The sequence below is a fragment of the Rhinoraja longicauda genome, chromosome 15 (genome assembly GCF_053455715.1).
Source record: "Rhinoraja longicauda isolate Sanriku21f chromosome 15, sRhiLon1.1, whole genome shotgun sequence".
NCBI lineage: Eukaryota > Metazoa > Chordata > Chondrichthyes > Rajiformes > Arhynchobatidae > Rhinoraja > Rhinoraja longicauda.
Window position 1 is genome coordinate 49,272,618 of NC_135967.1, and position 15,728 is coordinate 49,288,345.

Here is a 15,728-nt window from a genome sequence, read left to right on the forward strand (position 1 = left end):
GCTCATCTTGGAGCATCACCAGGGCTGCATCCGGCCCTAAACGCCCACACACACACACACACACACACACACACCATGTTTCCTCGCGATACAGCCGACGGCACATCTCAGCGACGGGCTACACCATGTCTGTAAGAGAGGCAACACAGTTTACTCGTAGCACGCTCCCTAAAAGCCAGGGCAATTAGCAGCGGGGAAGGGCGAGAGTTCACTTCCCTTTAGTCCAGAGATACAACGTGGACACGGTGTCTCCAGAGAGCGGATATTCAGAGAGCGGTGTGTCCATGAGAGCGGTCCTGACCTACCATCTACCACCTCATTGGAGACCCTCAAACTATGTGTAATGGGACTTTCTCTTGCAATAAACGTTATTCTATTCCTCCTGTGTCTGTACACCGTGGACGGCTTGAATGTAATCATGTATAGTTTTTCTGTTGACTGGATGGTTCTCACCAATATAGTGTTTCACTGTATTTCATTCTGTCTTGGTACAAGTGACAAGAAAATAAACTAAACGGGCCCTTCGGCCCACCGATTCTGCGCCAACCAATGATCGCCACACACTAGTTCCATCCTATACACCAGGGGCAATGTACAGGACGCAATCAGCCACAAACCTCAGTTCAGTTCAGTCCCTGCTCGTCTTTGGAGTGTGGGAGGAAACCGGAGCACTGGAGAAAATGCGTGCGGTCACAACTAAGGAGAGCGTACAAACTCCGTACAGACAACACTCGCTGTCTGGATCGACCCCAGGTGTCGCACTGTGATGCAGCAACTCTACCGCTGCGCCGTTGTTAACTGCAGTGTAGTAATTACTATTTTGTTTAAAACTGTGCTTTGGAAAAAAAGAGAAATGTTTGCAAAGTTACATCATTCTTCCTTTCCAAAAATGTTTGGCTGGTCTTTCCCATAAACAATGAAACCTTACCGGGCAGAGTTGGAGAACAATTAACTACATTAGAAATCAAATTGCTGCATCTAATCCTTTAGCTCATTTCAACCTGTAGTTCAGAGATTATGGACCAGGATTTCTCGATTAAAGTTCACTATTTATAAACAGTGAATCGGCGAATATACTTCCGTGCACAGAGAGATTCTTTAGGGGATTTTTACCCCAGCTCATAATAGATTAGACACCTCCAAGCCTAACGCGTTACATTCCTGATCAGTGATAATACGAGGGCAGGCATGGAAACTGCTACATCGGCACACAGTTGCAACGCTTTCAGTATGAAACATGTGAACTAGATTGCAGCGGGCACTTAAAATGACTCAGATTCACAGTTGCGCAGCGGGTAGAGCTGCTGCCTCGCAGCGCCAGAGACGTGTGTTTGATCCGAGCCTCGGGTGCTGTCTGTGCGGAGTTTGCACGTTCTCCCTGTCACAGAGTGGGTTCCCTCCAACTTCCTCTGGTTTCTGCCATATCCCGAGTTTGTAGGGAAAAAAATGCAAATGCTGGTTAAAATCGAAGGTAGACACAAAATGTTGGAGTAACTCAGCGGGTCAGGCAGCATCTCTGGAGAACATGGATAGGTGACGTTTCACAGAGTGCTGGAGTAACTCAGCGGGTCAGGCAGCAATTGTAATCATGTGCAGTCTTTCCGCTGACTGGATACCACGCAACAACAAAGCTTCTCACTCTACCTCGGTATAAGTGACGAGAAACAAAACTGAGCGCAATTGAAATGTTTTGACCCATCAACAGCAACAGTATTACACATATCCCTCCAAACTTGTCCAATCCATGTACCTGTCTAACTGTTTCTTAAACGTTGGGATAGTCCCAGCCTCAACGACCTCCTCTGGCAGCTTGTCCCGTACACCCACCACCCTCTGTGTGAAAAGGAGATGTGTAGGAAGGAACCGCAGATGCAGGTTACATCACTTCACTGGTCTCAGTCTGTTCAGGTCACCTGTGAAACAGCCAGCGTGGTGGTGAGCGGGTGTATTACACTGCCACGCCACTCCGCCCAGTGGAACCTCACCTCACTATCACCTCACTCTTCCTCCTTTCATTCCCAAGGAGCTTGCATCCCAGGTCCCTGCCGATGGTCACATTGTGCAAACAAGAGCACCCTTATAGACAATAGGTGCAGGATGAGGCCATTCTGCCCTTCGTGCCAGCACCGCCATTCAATGTGATCATGGCTGATCATTCTCAATCAGTACCCCGTTCCTGCCTTCTCCCCATACCCCCTGACTCCGCTATCCTTAAGAGCTCTATCTAGCTCTCTCTTGAATGTATTCAGAGAATTGGCCTCCACTGCCCTCTAAGGCAGAGAATTCCACAGATTTACAACTCTCTGACTGTAAATGTTTTTCCTCGTCTCTGTTCTAAATGGAGTACCGCTTATTCTTAAACTTTGGCCTCTGGTTCTGGACTCCCCCAACATTGGGAACATGCTTCCTGCCTCAAACGTGTCCAACCCCTTAATAATCTTATGTGTTTCGATGAGATCCCCTCTCGTCCTTCTAAATTCCAGTGTATACAAGCCTAGTCGCTCCAGTCTTTGAACATACGACAGTCCCGCCATTCCGGGAATTAACCTAGTAAACCTACGCTGCATGCCTTCAATAGCAAGAATATCCTTCCTCAAATTTGGAGACCAAAACTGCACACAGTACTCCAGGTGCGGTCTCACTAGGGCCCTGTACAAATGCAGAAGGACCTCTTTGCTCCTATACTCAACTCCTCTTGTTTTTTTGTTTTTTAAAAAAAATATTTTATTTAAGTTTTAACAGAACCCATACGTTATACATTTTACATTCCTTAGTAAACAATAGTCACTGACCTATAACTTCGATTATACACGTATTGTTCTGTATTTTCTCCCCTCCCCCCCCCCCCACCCCCCAGTTCAAAAGAAGGAAAATTACCTAACTTTGAACATTGAATTACCTAACTTTTCCCTTAAAAAAGATTGTAATTGATAATAGAAAAAAATACTATTCCCTGGAATTTGATATTTATTTCTCAATTGCGAAAATGTCAAAAAGATATTCCCTTCATAGCAGTCTCCTATATTTTTAATACCCTTCTGTTCCCAGAGTTGTAGTATTTGATTATTCCAAGCAAACGGCAATAATCCATTTTTTACTAATGGAGTTTTAGCTGTTAAGAAAAATCTTTTATCCTTAACTTTAACTGTTTTCAACAATGTATTAATTAAATGTTTTAGCAAAGGTGACTCTTTATCCTTAACTAATAGCTTCGCTTCCCATTTATATATAAATTCTTCTGGACAAGATTCTTTTATTTTATCCATTTCAATTTTAACCCATGCTGTTTTTCCACCCTCTTGATAAAAGGATGAAATAAAACTCATTTGTGCTGCCAGATAGTAATTTTTAAAATTTGGTAATTGCAATCCACCTAATTCAAATTTCCATGTTAATTTTTCCAGAGACACTCTTGGCATTTTACCTTTCCAAAGAAAATTCCTCACAGTTTTGTTCAATTCTTGAAAAAATTTATTTGGCAAAGGTATAGGCAGTGTTGAAAATAAATACTGTATCCTCGGAAAAATATTCATCTTAATACAATTCACTCTCCCTATCAATGTAATTGGAAGATTCATCCATTTCTTCAGGTCCTCATCTATTCTTTTTATTAGTGGTTTATAATTTAATTTCTACATTAACTCCTAAAAACTTAATGCCTTCTTTTTGCCATTTAAACTGACTTTCTCTTTTACATTGATCATAATTGCCTTCAACAAGAGGCATTATTTCAGTTTTATCTTTATTAATTTTATATCCTGATACTTTCCCATATTCTTCCAGTCTGAAATATAATTTTCTTAAGGATTCCAATGGTCTAGTAAGACAAATTAAGACATCATCAGCAAATAAAGTAATTTTGTGATCTTCCTGATTAACTTTAAATCCTTTAATATCTAAATCTGCTCTTATTAGCTCTGCCAGAGGTTCAATGGCCAATACAAATAAAGCCGGTGACAAGGGACATCCCTGTCTACTAGATCTTTCCAAATTAAATGATTGAGAAGGTTGGCCATTTGTCACCACTTTGGCTTTAGGTTGTTTATAAAGAGCTTTTACCCAGTTAATAAAACCATTTCCTAATCGGTACTTCTCTAATACTTTAAATAAAAAATCCCATTCTAACCTGTCAAATGCCTTTTCAGCATCTAAAGCAACTGCTACGCTCAATTCCTTTCTTTTCTGTGCTAAATGTAAAATACTTATAAATCTTGCTACATTATCAGATATTTTCCTTTTTTTGACAAATCCAGTTTGGTCCTCTTTAACCAGCTTCGGTAAATATTCTGCCAATCTCCTTGCTAAAAGTTTAGCAACTATTTTATAATCTGCATTCAACAATGATATTGGTCTATAAGAAGATGCATTTAAAGGGTCTTTCCCTTTTTTTTAAATTACAGTTATAATTGCCAATGAGAAGGAGTCTGGTAATGTAGAAGTTTTTTCCGCTTGATGTATCACTTCCATAAATAGTGGTAACAACAAATCTTTAAATTTTTTATAGAACTCAGGCGGAAAACCATCTTCCCCTGGAGATTTATTACTTGGTAAAGAATATAATACTTCCTCCACCTCTCTCAAAGTAAAGGAGGCATTTAGTCCCATCTGCTCCTCATTAGAGATTGTTGGTAATTGTATCTTGGATAAAAAATTATTTATCTTAATTTCATCCTTTTCAGATTCAGAATGGTACAGATTAGTGTAGAATTGCTTAAATACCTCATTGATTTCTCTAGGTTTATAAGTAATAATGTTCTGATCTGTTCTAATTGAATTTATTGTTCTTGATATTTGTTCTTCTTTCAGTTGCCATGCCAATACCTTGTGCGCTCTTTCTCCTAATTCATAATATCTTTGGTTAGTTCGTAATATTAGTTTTTCTGTTCTGTGAGTATGTAAAGTATTGTATTGAAATTTTTTTATTTGCAAGTTGTGTTTTTTTTGTATTTGAAGAAGTTTTCTGTAAGTCTTTTTCTAATACGGTGATTTCTTTTTCTAATCTTTCAGATTCCTTCCTATAGTCTTTCTTTATCTTAGATGAGTAGCTTATAATTTGGCCTCTCAAATAAGCCTTCATTGCATCCCATACAATAAATTTATCATCCACTGAATTTAAATTTGTCTCCAAATATAATTCAATTTGTCCTCGAATAAAATCACAGAAGTCTTGTCTTTTCAATAGTAAAGAGTTGAGTCTCCATCTATACACTGACTGTTCTTTATCTGGCATCGTAATTTTCATTAATAATGGTGAGTGATCCGATAACAATCTAGCCTTGTAATCTATTTGTATTATTCTACCGCTTAATTGAGCAGAAATCAAAAATAGATCTATTCTAGAATATGTATCATGTCTATTGGAATAAAAAGTGTAATCTCTTTCCTTGGGATGGCTTTTCCTCCAAACATCTATTAAATTTAAACTTTCCATTAAATTCAAGGTTGTCTTCGCTGCTCTTGTCCTTGTCATTGTCCTTGATGATCTAACCATTACTGGATTTAAACAACTCCTCTTGTTATGAAGGCAAACTTTCCATAGGCTTTCTTCACTGCCTGCTGTACCTGCATGCTTCCTTTCAGTGACTGATGCACTAGGACACCCAGATCTCGTTGTACGTCCCCTTTTCCTAACTTGAGGGAATGTCCCTGCTGGCGGCGCACAGAGTGGATGTGAGGAGAGCAGTTTAATTCCAGTTTCCACCCGGCCTCACAACAGTCTCCTTCCCCACGCCTGGCCTGGGCACCGCTCTCCCCGCCACCTATCAACGGATTCCTTGCATCTGTTGCTGTGCGTGACGAATCTGATTACACGCATTCCCCATCAACAAGTCAGTACAAGGGAGCGGGGTCCACATTACTACACAAGTACATATTAAACCCCCCAATTTAGCTTCTTTTACCATCAGCACTTGCCGCTCAATCAACCAGCGAAATGATCAAAGCTGCAATAATAATTTTCGGTTACATGAGAAACAAAGTTTTCATATAATAACAGAATGCATAATAATACCAAAACAACCGCAGTTACAGCTTAGTTTCGGTTAGTTTAGACAGAGAGACAGCACGGAAACAGGCCCTTTGCCCCACCGAGCACGGCGGACCAGTGATCATCCCGCACACGAGCACTATCCTGCACACTAGGGTCAACTTACACTTCTGACAGAAGCCAATTAACCCACACACCTGTATGTCTTTGGAGTGTGGGAGGAAACCGTCGCACCCGGAGAAACCCCACAAACGAACATGCAGCACCGGTAGTCAGGACCGAACCCGTGTGTCTGGCGCTGTGAGGCAGCAGCTCTCCCGCTGCCCCACTGAGCCGTCCACATTACAGTGCGATATATTTCAGGCAGGTCATTCTCATCAGTTCTAAACATCCGCCACATCTCTTTGTCTGGAACTGTAGATGATGGACAAGGTCCCAGACCCTCGCACAGAGTTGGTCTTCTGGCAGATGCATCTCCGCTTCTTTCCCTTGGTGAAGATTACTGGGAATAAGACGAGTGACAGGTTCTCAGACGCGTTTCCACTTCCCACACACTGGAAGCTTCCCGCCCTGGAGAGAAACGTCCCCACCGGGCCAGGCATTATCATATCATATCATATCATATATATACAGCCGGAAACAAGTCCGTGCCGCCCAGTGATCCCCGTACATTAACACTATCCTACACCCACTAGGGACAATTTTTACATTAACCCAGCCAATTAACCTACATACCTGTACGTCTTTGGAGTGTGGGAGGAAACCGAAGATCTCGGAGAAAACCCACGCAGGTCACGGGGAGAACGTACAAACTCCTTACAGTGCAGCACCCGTAGTCAGGATCGAACCGGAGTCTCCGGCGCTGCATTCGCTGTAAAGCAGCAACTCTACCGACTTCCCAGTTCACATTGATACCAAAGTAAATGCATTGGAGAGTTTTGCAGCTGTATGAGAAGGCTGGCTTATTTTTGCTTGTCAGGAGGTTCTGAGGGACACAAACGGGCTGGTAGGATCATAGACAGACACAAAAAGCTGCAGTAACTCAGCGGGCCAGGCAGCATCTGTGGAGAACATGGAATAGGTGACATCTCGGGTCGGGCCCTTCTTCGGACTGAGAGTCAGGGGAGAGGGAAACGAGAGATACGAAATGCTACAGAGAACAAATGAATGAAATATATGCAAGAGGACAAATCAAAGCAGGCAGCGATGTTCAGGGACAGATGGAGCCCACAACAGTGCATTGTTGGCTATGGGGAAGGTGGTAGCGAGTTTTCAGACATTGGCACTCAACAGGACGATAGCGAAACTAGTATGGCGACAAGGCTGTGGAGGGACGGAGAGAGGGGATAGAAACATAGACAATAGGTGCAGGAGGAGGCCATTCGACCCTTCGAGCCAACACCACCATTCATTGTGTTCATGGCTGATCATCCACAATCAGTAACCCGTGGCTGACTTCTCCCCATATCCCTTGATTTTACTAGCCCCCAGAGCTCTATCTAACTCTCTCTTAAATCCATCCAGGGATTTGACCTCCACTGCCCTCTGTGGCAGAGAATTCCACAAATTCACAACTCTCTGGGTGAAAAAGTTCCTTCTCACCTCAGTTTTAAATGGCCTCCCCTTCATTCTAAGACCCTAGTTCTGGACTCCCCGAACATTGGGAACATTTTTCCTGCATCTAGCACGATGGGTTCAGGGATCCCGGCCTTTCCCAACCGGCTGACGCAGTCACTCCGGATCTTTTCCAGTTCTGCATCTTCATCAAATTCCCCCCCTTCCTCCCGCATTGCATTAAGGTCAACATCAATGTGAGAGCGAACAAAGTAGAACCTCTTCCCCAGCCGCTTAATCTCCTTGGCAGGTTTTGCATCATTCTCTTGTAAGATTTGAGAAGTTTTCCCTCATTCTGAAATCAACACAAAACCAAAGAGCTGCAGTTTGGACATTTTAAACGGGAGACTGGGGCTGATAGCGGAGAAAGGCTGCAGTCAGTTTACCAAAGGATGTCACAATCTGTGGGTCCTAAAATGGCTGCAGGACCTCGTGACCAGCCACAAAAAAAAGGTAAAAACCTTACATCCCAGTCTCTAGGTTTTCTGCAAAGCCATGGCCAGAACAAAGGATGGGTATTGGCCATGCAGGGGAGATACCTTGATCACTCAGGAGGTTTTCGCTTCTCGGCCTTTTGGCTAAGATCAAGTGTAGTATCTGTTCTGGCACAATCTAATGTTCTTATAAGAACAGGGTAAGTATAAGAGCAGTATTTGCATTAGATCATCGACGAGGAGCGGAGGTCAGGAGCACGTGTCTGGTTTAGGGGTGGATCCATGCTGGTTGGGTAACCAACCTAACACCCTTATCCAGGTGTTATGGCAGCAGCAAGTGGAGCTGGAGGGCAGGGTATCCGTAATACCCTGCGTGTATCGGTGAAGGACCTCAAGGAGGGGAACCCTTTCTCAAGGGATCTCTTCATCAAGAAGGTGCTGCTGGAGGCTTGTGGATTCAAGGCCGGGGACATCTTCTGCCTCCAAGACTTCCCAGGTAACGGATACTTCGACGTTACCTTCCAGAACCCGGCGGGATGGCAGAAGTTGCTGCAGGACTTCCGGGAGAAGGGGGATGAAGCCCCGCTGTCGCTCCTGAAGGTGCAGCCGCTCTTCAACCTCCCCACCCAGAGGGAACGAATGATCACGGTGCACATGTTCAACCCACATGTGCCCGTCGTGGATGTCCTCACCTTCCTTGCGCGCTACGTCGAAGGGGCCGGGAACTGCGTGGACATCAAGGACTTGTTCGGGATCTGGACGAGCAAGAGGCAGGTAAAGGTGAAGCTGAGGGTGGATGGGAAGGGATTCATTGTCCACCCTCCCTCGGTGTTCGCTATCGGAGGGAACCGGGGCTACATGACGTACGTGGGGCAGCCCAGGGTGTGCAGGAAATGCAACAAACCTGGGCAAGTGGCGGCAGAATGCAGGACAGTCGTCTGCAGAAACTGCAAGTTAGAAGGCCACGAGACAAGGGATTGTAAAGAGAGTAAGAGCTGCAACCTGTGTGGGGAGGCAGGCCACCTTTACAGGGCCTGCCCTAAAAGAGCAAGCACTTATGCACAGGCGATAAGAGGGGCCGCTGCCAGCACCCCCAGGGTGGACGAGACGCCTCCTACCACGGAAAAAGCCCAAAAAGGAAAGGAGAGCAGGGGCGAGGACAACGCGACCACCAGGAGCCCCCAACCGCAGGACAGAGCACCCCAGGCCCCTCCCCACGAGGGTGAGTCGATGGAAGAGGGGGAACAGGAAGAGGAGGAATGGAAGGTGGTACAGTCGAGGAAAACATTGAAGGCTGTGCGCACGGAGAAAAAGGCGGAGGGGGCAAGCAAGTCCCAAAAAAGAGTCCTCTCCCAGGACGAGGCCAGCAGCCTCTCCGCATTGGAGGATGAGACGACCGGGAGGAGCCGACAACGGAGGCAGAGGCAGAGGAAGGAAACGGGGGAGGAGGAAGGTAAGAGAAAGAACGTGTCTGTTGCCCCCCAGCCCCAGGAGACTGGGAGCAGTGCCAATGGGCCCCAGCCCCAGGAGACCGTGAGCGGCACAACGGCCAATGGGCCCCTGCTCCGGGAGACCGTGAGCGGCACAACGGCCAATGGGCCCCTGCTCCGGGAGACCGGGAGCGGCACAATGGCCAATGGGCCCCAGCTCCGGGAGACCGGGAGCAGTGCAGTGGCCAATGGGCCCCAGCTCCGGGAGACCGGGAGCAGTGCAGTGGCCAATGGGCCCCAGCTCCAGGACACTGGGAGCAGCGCAGTGGCTTCGCCAGAAAATACACCCTGTGCTGAGGAAGCCACCAACCTGTACCACTACCTGTGCGACAAAAATGTGCAGGAACTGAGCCAGATGATTGGCATGCGGGAGGATCGCCTGGGACAATAAAGGACAATGGAGCTGAAACTGGCATCCTTAAACGTGCGCAGTGTGAAGAGCACTGTGCGATGTGTTTCAAAAGTCCGGGAGCAGAGCAAGGACGCCCGTTGGCTGAGCACTAAAGTAAGTGCTAGTTTAAGTGAGAAGTCAGGTAAATTGGACAATCAGGCAATTTAATTGGTAATATAAGCAATACTTGCAAAAGGGTGCAGCCCTGTTCAGGTGCAGCCCAGTGAGGGAAGTGCCCAGTGAGAAAAGTGCGAGTCTTCGGCGAGGAGGCTGAGGTGAGGAGTATACGATTGTTTTAAGCCAGAGCTGGTTATAGGCACAAGGTGATGGCGGAAAAGTTGGTGCGGTGTGTTTCCTGCAGGATGTGGGAAGACAGGGACGTCGCTGGAGCTTCTGGGAGCTACACCTGCAAGAACTGTGTCCAGGTGCAGCTCCTGAAGGGACGTGTGGTGGAGTTGCAGAGGCAGTTGGATGACCTCAGGGCCATCCGAGAATGCGAGAGTTTCCTCGACAGGACCTATTGTGAGGCTGTCACGCCAAGGGTCCAGGTCGAGCGAAGGTGGGAGACTGTTTCAGGGGGGAGTGGACGTGGACTACAGGAGACCCCAGTGGCTGTGCCTATTGCAAATAGGTATACCCTCTTGGGAACTGTCGGGGCAGAAGACGTTTCCAGTCCGAGTGGCGGACCTGTTGGCAAGGATACTCGACAGGGGAGACCGAAGTCTGGAAGAGCCGTAGTGGTCGGTGACTCCATAGTCCGAGGGACGGACAGAAGATTCTGTGGCAGCAGGAGGGACTTGAGGATGGTCTGTTGCCTCCCTGGTGCCAGGGTTCAACACATCACAGACCAGCTTCAGAAAATCCTAGTGAGGGAAGGCGATCAACCTGAAGTCGTTGTGCACGTGGGCACGAATGACGTCGGGCGGAAGAGGAAGGAGGTGCTACAGCGGGAGTTTAGAGAGTTGGGAAAAGCACTGAGAAGTAGGACGTCGAAGGTGGTTATCTCTGGACTGCTACCGGTACCTCGTGCTGGTGAGGCCAGGAACAGAGAGATAGAGGGTATGAATTTATGGCTGAGGGGCTGGTGCAGAGAGCAGGGATTTCGATTTCTGGACCACTGGGATCTCTTCTGGGCTAGGGGTGACTTGTACAAAAGGGACGGGTTGCATCTTAACAGCAGGGGGACAAACATTCTGGCAGGCAGGTTTGCTAGTGTGACACCTGTGGCTTTAAACTAAGTAGTGGGGGGGAGGGGTTAACAAATTGTGAATATGAAGATGAGGTAAAAGGGAATACAGGAGATATTGCAAAAGACTCTCGGAAGAATGGGAACAGAAGTTCTAGAGCGGAAAAGAAATTAAGGGCAGGGCCAATTGTGAACGATGTGAGAGAGGAGGTAAATACAGAAGTTAAAGTGTTGTACTTAAATGCGCGTAGTATAAAAAATAAAGTGGATGAGCTTGAGGCTCAGTTAGTCATGGGCAAGTATGATGTTGTAGGGATCACTGAGACATGGTTACAAGAGGACCAGGGCTGGGAACTGAATATCCAGGGGTACACAACGTATAAAAAAGACAGACAGGTGGGCAGAGGGGGTGGGGTTGCTCTGATGGTAAGGAATGATATTCATTCCCTTGCAAGGGGTGACATAGAATCAGGAGATGTTGAATCAGTATGGATAGAAATGAGAAATTGTAAGGGTAAAAAGACCCTAATGGGAGTTATCTATAGGCCCCCAAACAGTAGCCTCGACATAGGGTGCAAGTTGAATCAGGAGATAAAATTGGCGTGTCAAAAATGTAATGCTACTGTGGTTATGGGAGATTTCAACATGCAGGTAGACTGGGAAAATCAGGTTGGAAATGGACCCCAGGAAAGAGAGTTTGTAGAGTGCCTTCGAGATGGATTCTTAGAACAGCTTGTACTGGAGCCTACCAGGGAGAAGGCAATTCTGGATTTAGTGTTGTGTAATGATCCTGATCTGATAAGGGGACTAGAGGTAAAAGAGCCATTAGGAGGCAGTGATCACAACATGATAAGTTTTACTCTGCAAATGGAAAGGCAGAAGGGAAAATCGGAAGTGTCGGTATTACAGTATAGCAAAGGGGATTACAGAGGCATGAGGCGGGAGCTGGCCAAAATTGATTGGAAGGAGGCCCTAGCAGGGAAGACGGTAGAACAGCAATGGCAGGTATTCCTGGGAATAATGCAGAGGTTGCAGGATCAATTTATTCCAAAGAGGTGGAAAGACTCTAAGGGGAGTAAGAGACACCTGTGGCTGACGAGGGAAGTCAGGGACAGCATAAAAATTAAGGAGAGGAAGTATAACATAGCAAAGAAGAGTGGGAAGACAGAGGATTGGGACTCTTTTAAAGAGCAACAAAAGTTAACTAAAAAGGCAATACGGGGAGATAAGATGAGGTACGAGGGTAAACTAGCCAATAATATAAAGGAGGATAGCAAAAGTTTTTTTAGGTACGTGAAGAGGAAAAAAATAGTCAAGGCAAATGTGGGTCCCTTGAAGACAGAAGCAGGGGAATTTATTATGGGGAACAAAGAAATGGCAGACGAGTTAAACCGTTACTTTGGATCTGTCTTCACTGAGGAAGATGCACACAATCTCCCAAATGTTCTAAGGGCCGGAGAACCTAGGGTGATGGAGGAACTGAAGGAAATCCACATTAGGCAGGAAATGGTTTTGGGTAGACTGATGGGACTGAAGGCTGATAAATCCCCAGGGCCTGATGGTCTGCATCCCAGAGTACTTAAGGAGGTGGCTCTAGAAATAGTGGAAGCATTGGAGATCATTTTTCAATGTTCTATAGATTCAGGATCAGTTCCTGTGGATTGGAGGATAGCAAATGTTATCCCACTTTTTAAGAAAGGAGGGAGAGAGAAAACGGGGAATTATAGACCAGTTAGTCTGACATCAGTGGTGGGGAAGATGCTGGAGTCAATTATAAAAGACGAAATTGCTGAGCATTTGGATAGCAGTAACGGGATCATTCCGAGTCAGCATGGATTTACGAAGGGGAAATCATGCTTGACAAATCTACTGGAATTTTTTGAGGATGTAACTAGGAAAATTGACAAGGGAGAGTCAGTGGATGTGGTGTACCTCGACTTTCAGAAAGCCTTCGACAAGGTCCCACATAGGAGATTAGTGGGCAAAATTAGGGCACATGGTATTGGGGGTAGGGTACTGACATGGATAGAAAATTGGTTGACAGACAGAAAGCAAAGAGTGGGGATAAATGGGTCCCTTTCGGAATGGCAGGCAGTGACCAGTGGGGTACCGCAAGGTTCGGTGCTGGGACCCCAGCTATTTACGATATACATTAATGACTTAGACGAAGGGATTAAAAGTACCATTAGCAAATTTGCAGATGATACTAAGTTGGGGGGTAGTGTGAATTGTGAGGAAGATGCAATAAGGCTGCAGGGTGACTTGGACAGGTTGTGTGAGTGGGCGGATACATGGCAGATGCAGTTTAATGTAGATAAGTGTGAGGTTATTCACTTTGGAAGTAAGAATAGAAAGGCAGATTATTATCTGAATGGTGTCAAGTTAGGAGGAGGGGGAGTTCAACGAGATCTGGGTGTCCTAGTGCATCAGTCAATGAAAGGAAGCATGCAGGTACAGCAGGCAGTGAAGAAAGCCAATGGAATGTTGGCCTTCGTAACAAGAGGAGTTGAGTATAGGAGCAAAGAGGTCCTTCTACAGTTGTACCGGGCCCTGGTGAGACCGCACCTGGAGTACTGTGTGCAGTTTTGGTCTCCAAATTTGAGGAAGGATATTCTTGCTATGGAGGGCGTGCAGCGTAGGTTCACTAGGTTAATTCCCGGAATGGCGGGACTGTCGTATGTTGAAAGGCTGGAGCGATTGGGCTTGTATACACTGGAATTTAGAAGGATGAGGGGGGATCTTATTGAAACATATAAGATAATTAGGGGATTGGACACATTAGAGGCAGATAACATGTTCCCAATGTTAGGGGAGTCCAGAACAAGGGGCCACAGTTTGAGAATAAGGGGTAGGCCATTTAGAACGGAGATGAGGAAGAACTTTTTCAGTCAGAGGGTGGTGAAGGTGTGGAATTCTCTGCCTCAGAAGGCAGTGGAGGCCAGTTCGTTGGATGCTTTCAAGAGAGAGCTGGATAGAGCTCTTGAGGATAGCGGAGTGAGGGGGTATGGGGAGAAGGCAGGAACGGGGTACTGATTGAGTGATCAGCCATGATCGCATTGAATGGCGGTGCTGGCTCGAAGGGCTGAATGGCCTACTCCTGCACCTATTGTCTATTGTCTATTGTCTATTGTGTATCCGCCTTGCAGTACCTGGCCAAGGTAAAGGCGGATGTGACTTTTTTACAGGAGTGCGGGCTGCCACACCTTCGCTGCTATCGGAGGTGGTCGCGATGGTGGCCCCACGGACTGTCGGTATGGTCGGGGGGAAATGATTGTCGTGCGTCCGGTCTGGGGATCTTGCTGCGGGGAGGGGGCTTCACCATCACTGAGGTAAGGGAGGTGGTGGGGGGTCGTCTCTTGGTGGTGGATGTAATGTACCGTGGTTCTCCGCTCTGGCTGATAAATGTGTATGCCTCACCCAGGTGGAGCGAGCGGGTGGCCGTCCTCCAGCAGCTCCCACCGCTGCTGGCCACGTCTAGACCGCTCGTTCTGGCCGGTGACTTCAACTGCATCATCGATGCGGCTGGACGATCCGGCAGTGCCAACCACAGACTGGACGGCACCTCCAAACTCCTGGTGGAAACGGTCAAAGATGCAAAGCTGCGCGACGCCTTCAGTGACCCTGCAGGCGGAGTCCAGCCACGGTTCACCTGGTCAGGACCAAACGGTTCAGCCCAGTCCCGGATAGACTTCCTCTTCACATCGAGGGCCGTCACGGTCAGACACACCGACCTCGCCCCGGTGTTCTTCTCTGACCACTGCCTCCTTCAGGCCACCTGTCACCTACAGGAGGACCGGAAGGCGGGCAGAGGGACGTGGAAGCTAAACGTGGAGCTGTTGACCCCGGAGAACGTTAAGGAGCTAAAGAGGGACTACGCATGTTGGAGAACTGTGAGGCCCCTCTTTGACTCCCAGACACTCTGGTGGGAGGCAACAAAGGAGAACATCAAGAAGTTCTTCGTCTCCAAAGGTGTTCAGAGAGCAAGACAGGGTAAGAGGGAACTGTGTCAACTCCAGACAGATTTGCAGCAGCTACTCCTTCTGCAGAGGAGAGGGGTGGACGTGAGGGAGGAACTGAGAGAGTTGAAGGGCCGGCAAGCTCGGCTCTTTACCTCTGAATCCTCCAAGATCATCTTCCGGTCCAGGGTCCGCCATGTTGAGCAGGATGAGACGTGCTCACGTTACTTCTTCCATAAGGTTCACAGGGGGAGCTCTGTGATCAAAAGCCTTAGGGAGGAGGACGGCTCGGTAACATCCTCGCAGACAGACATGCTCAAGATCTGCAGATCCTTTTATAAGGATCTGTACGATGTAAAGACCACAGACAGCACCGCCTCCCAGAACTTCCTGTCCTCCATCACGGAAGTCTTGGACGACAGCAAGCGGGAGAGTCTGGACCAACCACTGACCCTGGAGGAGCTGACTGGCTCCATCCGTTCCTTTGACTCGAGTAAAACTCCCGGAGGCGATGGCTTACCGGCAGAGTTGTACTCGGCTCTGTGGGACTGGGTGGGCCCGGACCTGCTGGAAGTGTACAACGATATACTCCTAGCAGGCAGCATGTCAGACTCTATGAGGAAGGGCAACATCACCCTGATCTACAAGCAGAAGGGGGAGATGAATGACTT

General features: G+C 47.1%; 1 pseudogene; it reads left to right on the plus strand.

Annotated features, from left to right (window-relative positions):
* The first annotated feature begins 8,158 nt into the window (after window positions 1-8,158).
* LOC144600751 (U2 spliceosomal RNA) lies at window positions 8,159-8,255 on the plus strand (annotated as a pseudogene).
* The last annotated feature ends 7,473 nt before the right edge of the window (window positions 8,256-15,728 follow it).